General features: G+C 51.5%; 1 long non-coding RNA gene and 1 pseudogene across 1 annotated transcript; one reads left to right on the top strand and one right to left on the bottom strand.

Moving 5' to 3' along the window:
* The window catches only part of LOC144310153 (NHP2-like protein 1 pseudogene), a 1165-nt pseudogene extending 97 nt beyond the window's left edge, over positions 1-1068 (bottom strand).
* Positions 1069-1492: 424 nt separating this feature from the next.
* LOC144310154 (uncharacterized) lies at positions 1493-5705 on the top strand. The gene is made up of 3 exons (XR_013375851.1): positions 1493-1836; positions 4965-5100; positions 5530-5705. It is a non-coding gene; the product is annotated as an uncharacterized LOC144310154 (long non-coding RNA).
* The last annotated feature ends 4295 nt before the right edge of the window (positions 5706-10000 follow it).

The raw sequence follows: 10000 nt of genomic DNA, 5'->3' as shown, positions 1-10000 counted from the left end.
GACGGATAAGAGAAAGGAAAAGAGGGACGGACGCCTGGGTGGCTCAGTGGTTGGGCGGCTGCCTTCCTCTCGGGGCTGGATGCGGGGCGGGGGTTGGGGAGGTGGAAGGGGTACCCTGGGCTCGTGTGCCCGCATCGGGTTCCCTGCGGGGAGCCTGCTTCTCCCTCTGCCTGTGTCTCTGCCTCTCTCTCTCTCTGTGACTATCATAAATAAATAAAAATTAAAAAAAAAAAAAAAAGAACGAGAGAAGGCAGCTGGAGAAACTACATGCGAACGCAGACGGTAGACACAACCCCAGGGGGGAGGGCTGGGCTCCGTGAGGGGTGGGACAGAGGCCAGCGGTTTCCACGAAGAGCCTTTCGATGGACTGCTGAATGGACTGGATCTGCGGCTTTGGCTGCGAGCCTCCTTGGATGGTGACGGGACAGGCGAGGACAGGCCCGGACACCCCGCAGGCCCGCCCGAGGGCCTGCTTGGAGCGCACGAACACGTAGGGCACGTTCTTCTCTTCACGCGGCAGGCAGGCAGGCGGGCGGCGGACGGTGCGGGATGATCTCCAGGGGCTCGGCGTCTGCAGCCAGCCATCAGGATGAACTCAGAGATGCCTCTCCACAGAGGGTTTTGGTGGCTTCGTGGGCTCCTTTCCGAAGCTGCTTGTAGTTACGGGACTGCTGAACACGCGTCCAGGAGTTTCTTGGGGAGGTGGGCATCTGCCAGGGGGTAGGCCTTCGGATTCACATCAGCCTCAGTCATCTCTGCGTATCCGCGGTCCCTGTGGGTTTCCTGTAAAAAGACGTGTCCTGGGAGCTACCTATCACCGTCACACTTCATACGGATAACCGGTTTTGTCCCCACGCGCCCCCGCCCCCGCCGCCGTTGGGGTGGGCGGTGGGATGTGCTGTGCTCCCGTCACAGTTTGTGGGCCTGGAATGGTGGTGATCGAGATAGACCCTTCCGCCACCTCATTACAAAGAAACAAGACACGTGTGGTGTCTTGTTAGACCCACAGGCACAGAAAAGAAAAGGAGAACTACTTATCCCCTTGCTCCACCGGGACCCACCCGGATGCCATGCCCATGCCGGAGGGTCCGGGCCCCGAGGGACGGGCGTACTCAACTTTGCTGTGAACTCAACGGATTAGTGGAGTTGTGCCTCTGAGGATTTGTCCACGGAAACTACTTCAAATGATCGATTTTGTCCGTCTCGTGTACTTTTCCTTGTGACGAGCAAGCAGGTTAAAAAAAAAGAAAAAGAAAAAAATGAAAAAAGGGGGGAATCCCTGCGTGGCGCAGCGGTTTGGCGCCTGCCCTTGGCCCAGGGCGCGATCCTGGAGACCCGGGATCGAGTCCCACGTCGGGCTCCCGGTGCATGGAGCCTGCTTCTCTCTCTGCCTATGTCTCTGCCTCTCTTTCTCTCTCTCTCTCTCTCTCTCTCTCTCTCCCCCCCCGACTATCATAAATAAATAAATAAATAAATAAATAAATAAATAAATAAAAAAAAAAAAAAAAAAAAAGTCTATAGGTTAAACTTTTACAATAGCTTCCCAAATCTTTGGTGACCTGGAACTTTGAAGGTGTAACTAGCTTAATTGATAAATTGGGTTCAGTTCATCGGATACCTGGCGTCTGTCTTTCCAACAGAAAGGTAAAATACTAAAGTGTGAGTCAGTAAGACACCCAAGGTGGTTTTTTTGTTTTGTGGTGTTGTGTTTTCCTCCCCCACCCCTTGCCCTTTTCTTCCTCCCCCCCCCCTCCCCCCACCTCAGTTTTTGTGTTTCTCTTTTGTCTGATTCAGGAAACCTGCAGATACCTGGGTGTGTCAGTAAACGTGTTTCAGGTTGGTTTGTTCGTTTCTCTTTTCCTTCCTCTTTTTTTTTTTTAATTTTAATTCACAATTCATCACACACACACACACACACACACACACACACACACACGGGCAGAGGGAGAAGCGGGCACCCTGCAGGACCGCTGAGCCACCCAGGGATCCCCTGTTTCGTGCTTCCTTCACAATTGTATCATACAGGGCAGCCCAGCCCGTGTGGCTCAGCGTTTTAGTGCCGCCTTCAGCCCAGGGCGTGATCCTGGAGTCCCGGGATCGAGTCCCACGTCAGGCTCCCTGCACTGGAGCCTGCTTCTCCCTCTGTGTCTTTGCCCCCCCCCCCTCTCTCTCTTAAATCTTAAAAAAAAAATTGTGTCCTACATGTTAGGTTTTTACAAAATGAACAGCGGAGAAATAAAAAACCAGCAGAGCCAGGCAGTAGGTAGGAGAGTGCTTTAATGGGGAGCGCTCCTGGGCGAGGTTCCATGACTCGGAGAGGTGGCCAGAGTCAGGGAAGTCGCGCGGGGTTGGGGACTGTGGGGGTTTTGAAGCCTTCTTGGTTCCGACTCTGGATCCGGGTGGGTCCCTAGCCAAATTAGACAAGGGAACACCGTGTCCTTAGGTGATTGGCTGGGAGTAGGGGGGGGATAGTATCAGACGATGGGGAGGGGGCGGGGGCGGTTCCTGGATGGAAAGTTTCGGTTTCCCATCTAGGCTTCGACTCACTGGAGATGATGTGGTGGTCAGGGATGCTTTGACGGGAAGATCAGCCATTTTGACCCAGTTTGAGATGTCCGCCATTTTGGGTGCCCCTGTCTCTCAGCCAGCCCAACAATACATACACAAACACACACACACACACACACACACACACACACGTGTTTCTAAAAACTATCACATGTATTCATACATTTGACAATCTAAGGATTTCTGGTACGATAGACAATGTGCCCGTGGTTCCTACTGACTTTTCACCAGAGACTGAGGTTTCTAGGAGTTAACAGTCTGCCGCCTGGGTGGCTCAGCGGTTGAGGGGTTGAGCATCGGCCTTTGGGTCAGGGCCCAATTCTGGGGCGGCGGGGGGGGAGGTATCCGAGTCCGGACCCCTTTCCACATCTGGCTCCTTGTGGGGAGCCTGCTTCTGCCTATGTCTCTGTCTCTGTCTCCCTCCCTCCCTCTCTTCCCCCTTCACAAAGTTCTCTCTCTCTCTCTCTCTCTCTCTCTCTCTCTCTCTCTCTCTCTCTCTCCTCTCTCAAAAAGTGTAAAATAAGTACAATTTTAAAAAATCTGCCACATGGAATCGAGACTACTGGTTAACGATAAGGAAAACAACCTCTGTGTGTGAGATAGTAGGAGACATGTAGAATAGATACAAGGCATGAAAATACGGGTGGTGGTGGTGGTGGTTAAAGAAAATGAATCGGGGATCCCTGGGTGGCGCAGTGGTTTGGCGCCTGCCTTTGGCCCAGGGCACGATCCTGGAGACCTGGGATCGAATCCCACATCAGGCTCCCGGTGCATGGAGCCTGCTTCTCCCTCTGCCTGTGTCTCTGCCTCTCTCTCTCTCTCTCTCTCTGTGACTATCATAAATAAATAAAATAAAATAAAATAAAATAAAATAAAATAAAATAAAAAAGAAAATGAATCTGTCCTGAAATGACTCTGGCTTTTTTTTTTTTTTTTTAAGATTTTATTTACTTATTCACGAGAGACACAGGGACAGGCAGAGACAAGGGAAGCAGGCTCTATGCGAGGACCCTGATATGGGACTCGGTCCCAGGAGTCTGGGATCACGCCCTGAGCTGAAGCCAGACGCTCAAACGCTGAGGCACAGGGGCGTCCCAAAGCCTGGCTATTTAGAGAAAGAACACTTAAGACTGACGGAATGGAAAAAGAAATTATAGAAGGGATTTATGAAGGAGATTTTTGAGATTTGTTTTTTGTTTTCTGTTTTTTATTTTTTTGGATTTTATTTATGTATTCATGGGAGAGAGACAGAGACAGAGAGAGAGACAGAGAGAAGGAGAGAGAGTAACAGAGACAGAGAGAGACAGAGAGAAAGACAGAGAAAGAGAGAGACAAAGAGAGACAGAGGCACAGAGACAGAGACACAGAGAGATAGAGAGAGACAGAGAAAGCAAGACAGAGACAAAGAGAGACAGAGATAGAGAAAGAGAGAGACACAGAGAAGGAGAGAGACAGGGAGAGAGAGAGAGACAAAGAGAGAGACAGAGAGATAAAGAGAGACAGAAGGGGAGAGAGACACAGAGAAAAGAGAGGCAGAGAGATAAACAGAGGCAGAGACAGAGACAGAGAGAAGGGGAGAGAGAGACAAAGAGAGAGAGACAGAGAAAAGAGAGGCAGAGAGACACAGAGAGACAGACACAGAGAGAGGCAGAGACAGAGAAAGAGAGAGAGACAGAGAGAAGGGGAGAGAGAGACAAAGAGACAGAGAAAAGGGGCAGAGAGATAAAGAGAGACAGAGACAGAGAGACAGACACAGAGACACAGTGAGGCAGAGACAGAGAAAGAGAGAGACAGACAGAGAGACACACACACAGAGAGAGAGAGAGAGAGGCAGAGACACAGGCAGGGGAAGAAGTAGGCTCCACGTGGGGAGCCCGATGTGGGTCTGGATCCCAGGACCCTTGGGATCAGGCCCTGAGCCAAAGGCAGACCTTCCACCGCTGAGCCACCCAAGGCGTCCCAGAAGCAGACTCTTTGAAAAGGGATTGCAGGCGTGGTCAGGACGGACTGAGATTGGGAGAAGTGGGTTTTACTACTACACTGGTGTACAACTGAGATTTGGCTCTTCTCTCTGCTAAAATGGCGAGATTCTCTTGCATTGGTAGTCTACTCTCGATAAGAGTGTGAACAGAGAAGAAAAGACAAAGACAAGGTGCTTTTTTGTTTGGTTGGTTGGCTTGGTTTGGTGTGGTTTGGTTGGGGGTTTTTTGTTTGTTTTTTGGGGTGTGTGTGTGTGTGTGTGTGTGTGTCTCTCCCTTTACCTGCCCAGAACAGCAAGGTTTTTAGATTCCCTTTTTTTTTTTTTTTTGGTTGTTCTTGTTTCACTTTTTTTGGTATTTACTTATTTATTTTATTTTTTGGGTTCGTTTGTATCCGGTCTTCCCCTACTACGTAAGAGTGAAAACTTCTCCACGGTAAAGGAGCTTCATTTTGGGGACAACTCTAAAAGCACCTGTAGAATCTCCTAGGGGCCACCTCGGCGAAAGAGACACTGAAGATTTCCGTTTTGTTATGATCCGTGATCCTTTGTAGGCATGTGCCTTGAAAACTTCTGAGATGTTTTTGGTTGGCTGGTTGGCTGCCTGTCTGTCTGTCTGTCTACTGGTCCCTTCACCCGTTCGTGGATTCTCAGCGGATCCCAGAATGCCAAACCCTAAATAGAGTCTCTTGACTACTATAGGTCGTTTACCTGCTATGGGAAGGCACATGAGAAGCACTGTCAGACAAAGAACCATAAGCCCTCTTAGATTACATTGTGTGGGTGAATGCTGCCGGTGTTCCGAACAGGAAATGAAATTCCTAAACTTGTAACGTGTCCTGGTAGAGTGCCGTCACTCCACATTCGAACTGTTTAAATGCTCTGCGTACGTGCATGTGTGTTGTGTGTGTATGTGTGTGTGACAGAAACTGGTCGGATTTTCCTCTCGACTGCATTATAATGAATTCTCATTGGGTCTTTAGGCACGTCCATCCGTGGGTGACCTCCCTGTCACGTGCAGGTGTTGTTAGGAAGGTCTTGCAACAATGCGGTCCACTTTTCAGAAGATTCGCGGAAAGGACTCTGGACGAATCCCGGTGTCTGGTCACCCTGAGATTGTCCAACTACATACAGTAGGAGTTGCCGGAACTAATGAAAAAGCTGCGTGGAAACCGAACAGAAAGGAACAACGTGGAACTGAATGAGGTCCACGAAACCCTGAACAGAGTTCAGAAACTCTCAGTGAGTCATCTTCCTTTTTTTTGGCGATTGTTAAATCCTCTTCAGAAGGTCGGTGGGAATCCGTGCTCATTGCAACCAGACACCGTTGGAAGGATCCGCTGTATCACCAAGGCCTTCCTTGAGTAGAATGGCGTCTGTTTTTCTTTCTTTCGACCTCCCCCGGTCCCCACGCCGCCCTCCCCTCCTCCCTCCCCTCCCTTTCTCCCCCCCGCCCCCCACCCGGCCCCGGCCCCGGCCCCGGCCCCCGGGGTCCATTTGTCAAAGTGATCTCTATTGACCGAGCGGGCCAGGGGCCCCTGGAATCGCATCCTAAGACTCAGATAGGATCAGACAGCCTGGAGACACTCAGATCCACTTCTCGGGAGCCACCCGAGCCCCTCGGAAACCGTGAGCCTGATACCTTCCTTCCAGAGGTCGCCGCGGCCTCACTGGGCGAGTCAAGAGTGCCACCTCCTGGCGGACGAAACCGAGAGTCAGCTGCTTAACCCCAGCGAGCCTCCCAGGTTGCCCCTACGAGGTGCTTGGAAATGCTGAGGCTCAACGACACCGGAACCACAACAACCGGAAGAACAGAAAAGAAGAGCAAAAGAAATGCTGAAGTTCTTCCTTCTGGCCTTGCCTTTACAGGAGTGTGCCGTCTGCGACCACGCCTGTCTCCGCGGACAGGAAGAAAAGAGTCCAGATGGCTGAACCGGGGTTCTGCACTCTGCGGACCACAGGAACCCCCTCCAGCCTGACCCAGGAACTCCCTTACTCTGAGCCAGGGACAGGAGGTCTTGTTTTGTGTTTCGGTTGTGGTCCAAAAGACAGGTCACCTACGATGGAACCTTGTAACCCTTTCTAAGCCTAGAGTCGCTCAGCGGCATTACATACGTTCACACATCCTCCTCGCCAAGTTATCTTTCCATTCCATTTTTTTACTCTCTTTTTTGAAACTCTTTAAATTTTATTTATTTATTTGTTCGTTCGTGCATGCATTCATTCATTCATTCATTGTTTGTTTGTTTATTATTTTAAAGGATTTTTTTATTGAGAGAGAGAGAGAGAGAGAGAGAGAGAGAGAGAGAGAGAGGCAGAGACACAGAGGGAGAAGCAGGCTCCATGCAGGGAGCCCGATGTGGGACTGGATCCCGGGTCTCCAGGATCACACCCCAGGCTGCAGGTGGCGCCAAACCGCTGCGCCACCGGGGCTGCCCTCCATTTTTTTACTCTTAAGTTTAATTTCTTACACTGTATTGATCGGGCACCCGATCTCTCTCTCTCTCTCTCTCTCTCTCTCTCGAATAAATAAATTAAATATTTAAAAAATAAATGAATAAATAAACTGTATTTATTCACGGGAGACACACAGAGAGAGGCCGGGACGCAGGCAGAGGGAGAAGCAGGCTCCACGCGGGGGGGGGGGGGCCCGGTGCGGTGCTGGATCCCCAAAAAGCCGTGATGACGCCCGCCCGGAGCCCAGTCGAAGGCAGACGCTCAAACTCGGGTATGCCACCCGAGCACACCTCGTCCGCACCTCTTCCTTCCCACCGCCACCCACCCTCTTGTGCGTTCGTCGGGTTCCCACACACAGGACCTCGTCCTCCAGGTGTATCCCTAGACACACCCTAGCACCCTAGGATCCCCAACGAGGGAATAGGTTCAGATGGGACCGATGCTCATGTGACCGTGCTCCTGTTTGAGGACTGTCCTCGGTTGCTGTAGCGGTGACGGCGAGACAAAGGGTCTCTCTCCACACACCGCACAGGCGGGTGGGGGGCATGCCCCGAGTGGGGCAGATGTCCCCATCCCAAGGAGGCGGAGGAGGAAAGCCACCCCAAGGCCCCTCTTTGGTGCCTGTCCTGTGTCAGGAAACGCTACTGACCTGGGTGGATCCGGACCAGGCTGTGTCCGTCCCAGCTGCCCTGGGATCCCACACTCCTCACACCTGGACCCACCGGTGTGGCGCCTGCCTTTCCGGCTCTGCCTGCCTGCCTGACTATCTCTGCATCCAACTTGCAACTTTCAGTCCGTGAGCTTAGGGGCTTCGACTCTCTGGGTCTTGCTAGAACCCAAACAGAGAAAGACGTTTGCCATACCATAGATACCACTTTCAATTAAGCATCTGTGAAATGATGATTATGGAGGAAGGAAATTCTCAGCCTTGAACGTTTCTGGGCCCTGCTCCATTGGCTTTCACACTGACCCAGGCCCAAACGGCTCCCAGAAAACTCAGCACTAGTTGGGCTCTATTTCCGTGCCACTGAGTGCACGTTGCCTGTCTGCCTCCCCTAAAAAGTCAAGCAACGGGGATGCCTGGGTAGCTCCGTGTTCAGCATCTGCCTTGAGGTCAGTCATCATCCTGGGGTCCTGGGGCCCCGACTCCCACTTGGGGCTCCCCGCGGGGAGCCTGCTTCTCTCTGCATCTGTCAATACCTGTCTCTGTGTGTCTCTCATGGATAAATAAAGAACATCTCTAAAACAGGAAAGAATGAATGATTAATTAAAAGGACTGACTGACTGGACTGATCGACTGACCGACCGACCGGCTGAATGAATGTATACATAAGCAAGCCAGGAAGGAAGCAAGCAAGCAAGCAAATAAATGAACAAATGAAATCGATGAAGGGCTGCGTGGCTGCTGGCTGGCACTGTGGGTGGAGTGTGGGACTCTATATTTCTCGGTTGTGAGGACGAGCCCTAACCTGGGTGTAAACATCGCATACACCTAAAATCTTTTGAAAATAAAACAATGAAAAGAAAAGAAAAGAAAAGAAAAGAAAAGAAAAGAAAAGAAAAGAAAAGAAAAAGGTGGGCAGCCCGGGTGGCTCGGCGGTTGAGCGCGGCCTTCAGCCCGGGGCCTGATCCTGGAGGCCCGGCATCAGAGTCCCACGTCGGGCTCCCAGCATGGAGCCTGCTTCTCCCTCTGCCTGTGTGTCGGTCCGACTCTCCCACTCACTGTGTCTCAGGAGAAAATAAACAGAATCTTTACAAAAAGGGAAAAGAAGTTGTTTTGTTTTGTTTTGTTTTGTTTCGATCGGATTGATCGATCGCTAAAAGGCAACCTGCCAAAACTGACGATGAGAAAACGGAAGAAAACCTTCCTGGTTCCCATAGAGTTCAAGCCCTACAGCCTTGCCCGTACCAAGATCAGAGAATAAACTGTCCACTCTCTACGGCGTCCCTCCTCCCGAGGACGCCCCAGCTCCTTATGGAGCATGCACACGCACGTGCACACGCACGCAGAAAAGCGGGGTGAACCGAACCAGACCCTAGAGAACCCAGCAGCGAAGGTTGAGCACAGGACACCCCCACCCCCCCGCCAGCCACAGGAAACTCCGGCAGGCTACCACTGGACTGCTTAGGGGGCCTATACTTACTTGCAAGTGCTTGCTGACCTGGGACACGTGGAAGGGGAACCTGAGGCTCAGATGGCCCGAACCGGGTGAATGGGGTGCTTTGCTCATGCCTCAATGCTATGCTCTCCACGATTAGAGAAAGCTGGCAATGAGGCCAGCCCAGGGACCGGAACCTAACCTAGGAATCCCTCTGGTTCCATCAGTCATGTCCCGACTGTTGGTGAGTGAGGAACCAGTGCTCGGCTCGCTCGGGGAGACAGACGCTCTGGTCTTCTTCGGGTTGGGTTGTTGCTGCGGCTTTGGGTATCTTTGCAGGTAACCGGCCTCTTCTCTTTCGAAATGGAAACCAAAGGATGGACGGGGTCCGGACCCGGTCACGCTCGCTGGCCACTGGAGTTGTTGTCACCCAGCCAGCGGGGAGATCGGAACATCGGGTCTTTCGTGACCTCTCCACAGATAGATAGGAGTGAGACCAAGGCTATATACTTTGTTGGCGTCTCGTCTGTGTCTACGTGTCCCTGTGGGTTCTACGAGGGAGAGGTTTCCTCTACCTCCGGATGCTATATTGCTAACATCCCTTTGTAAAGGAACTGTAGCTTATGGGATCCCTGGGTGGCGCAGCGGTTTGGCGCCTGCCTTTGGCCCAGGGCGCGATCCTGGAGACCCGGGATCGAATCCCACGTCGGGCTCCCGGTGCATGGAGCCTGCTTCTCCCTCTGCCTATGTCTCTGCCTCTCTCTCTCTCTCTCTCTCTGTGAGTATCATAAATAAATAAAAAAAAAATAAAAAAAAAAAGAAATCATATCTAATCAATAATAATGTACTTTAAGGTTGTTTGTTGTTTTATTATATTTAGAAAAGATGTAGAATTGAG

The sequence above is a fragment of the Canis aureus genome, unplaced genomic scaffold, assembly GCF_053574225.1.
Source record: "Canis aureus isolate CA01 unplaced genomic scaffold, VMU_Caureus_v.1.0 ptg000472l_RagTag, whole genome shotgun sequence".
Classification (NCBI taxonomy): Eukaryota; Metazoa; Chordata; class Mammalia; order Carnivora; family Canidae; genus Canis; species Canis aureus.
Note: the sequence above shows the minus strand (reverse complement) of the source record. Positions and strands in the feature narration are given on the sequence as shown.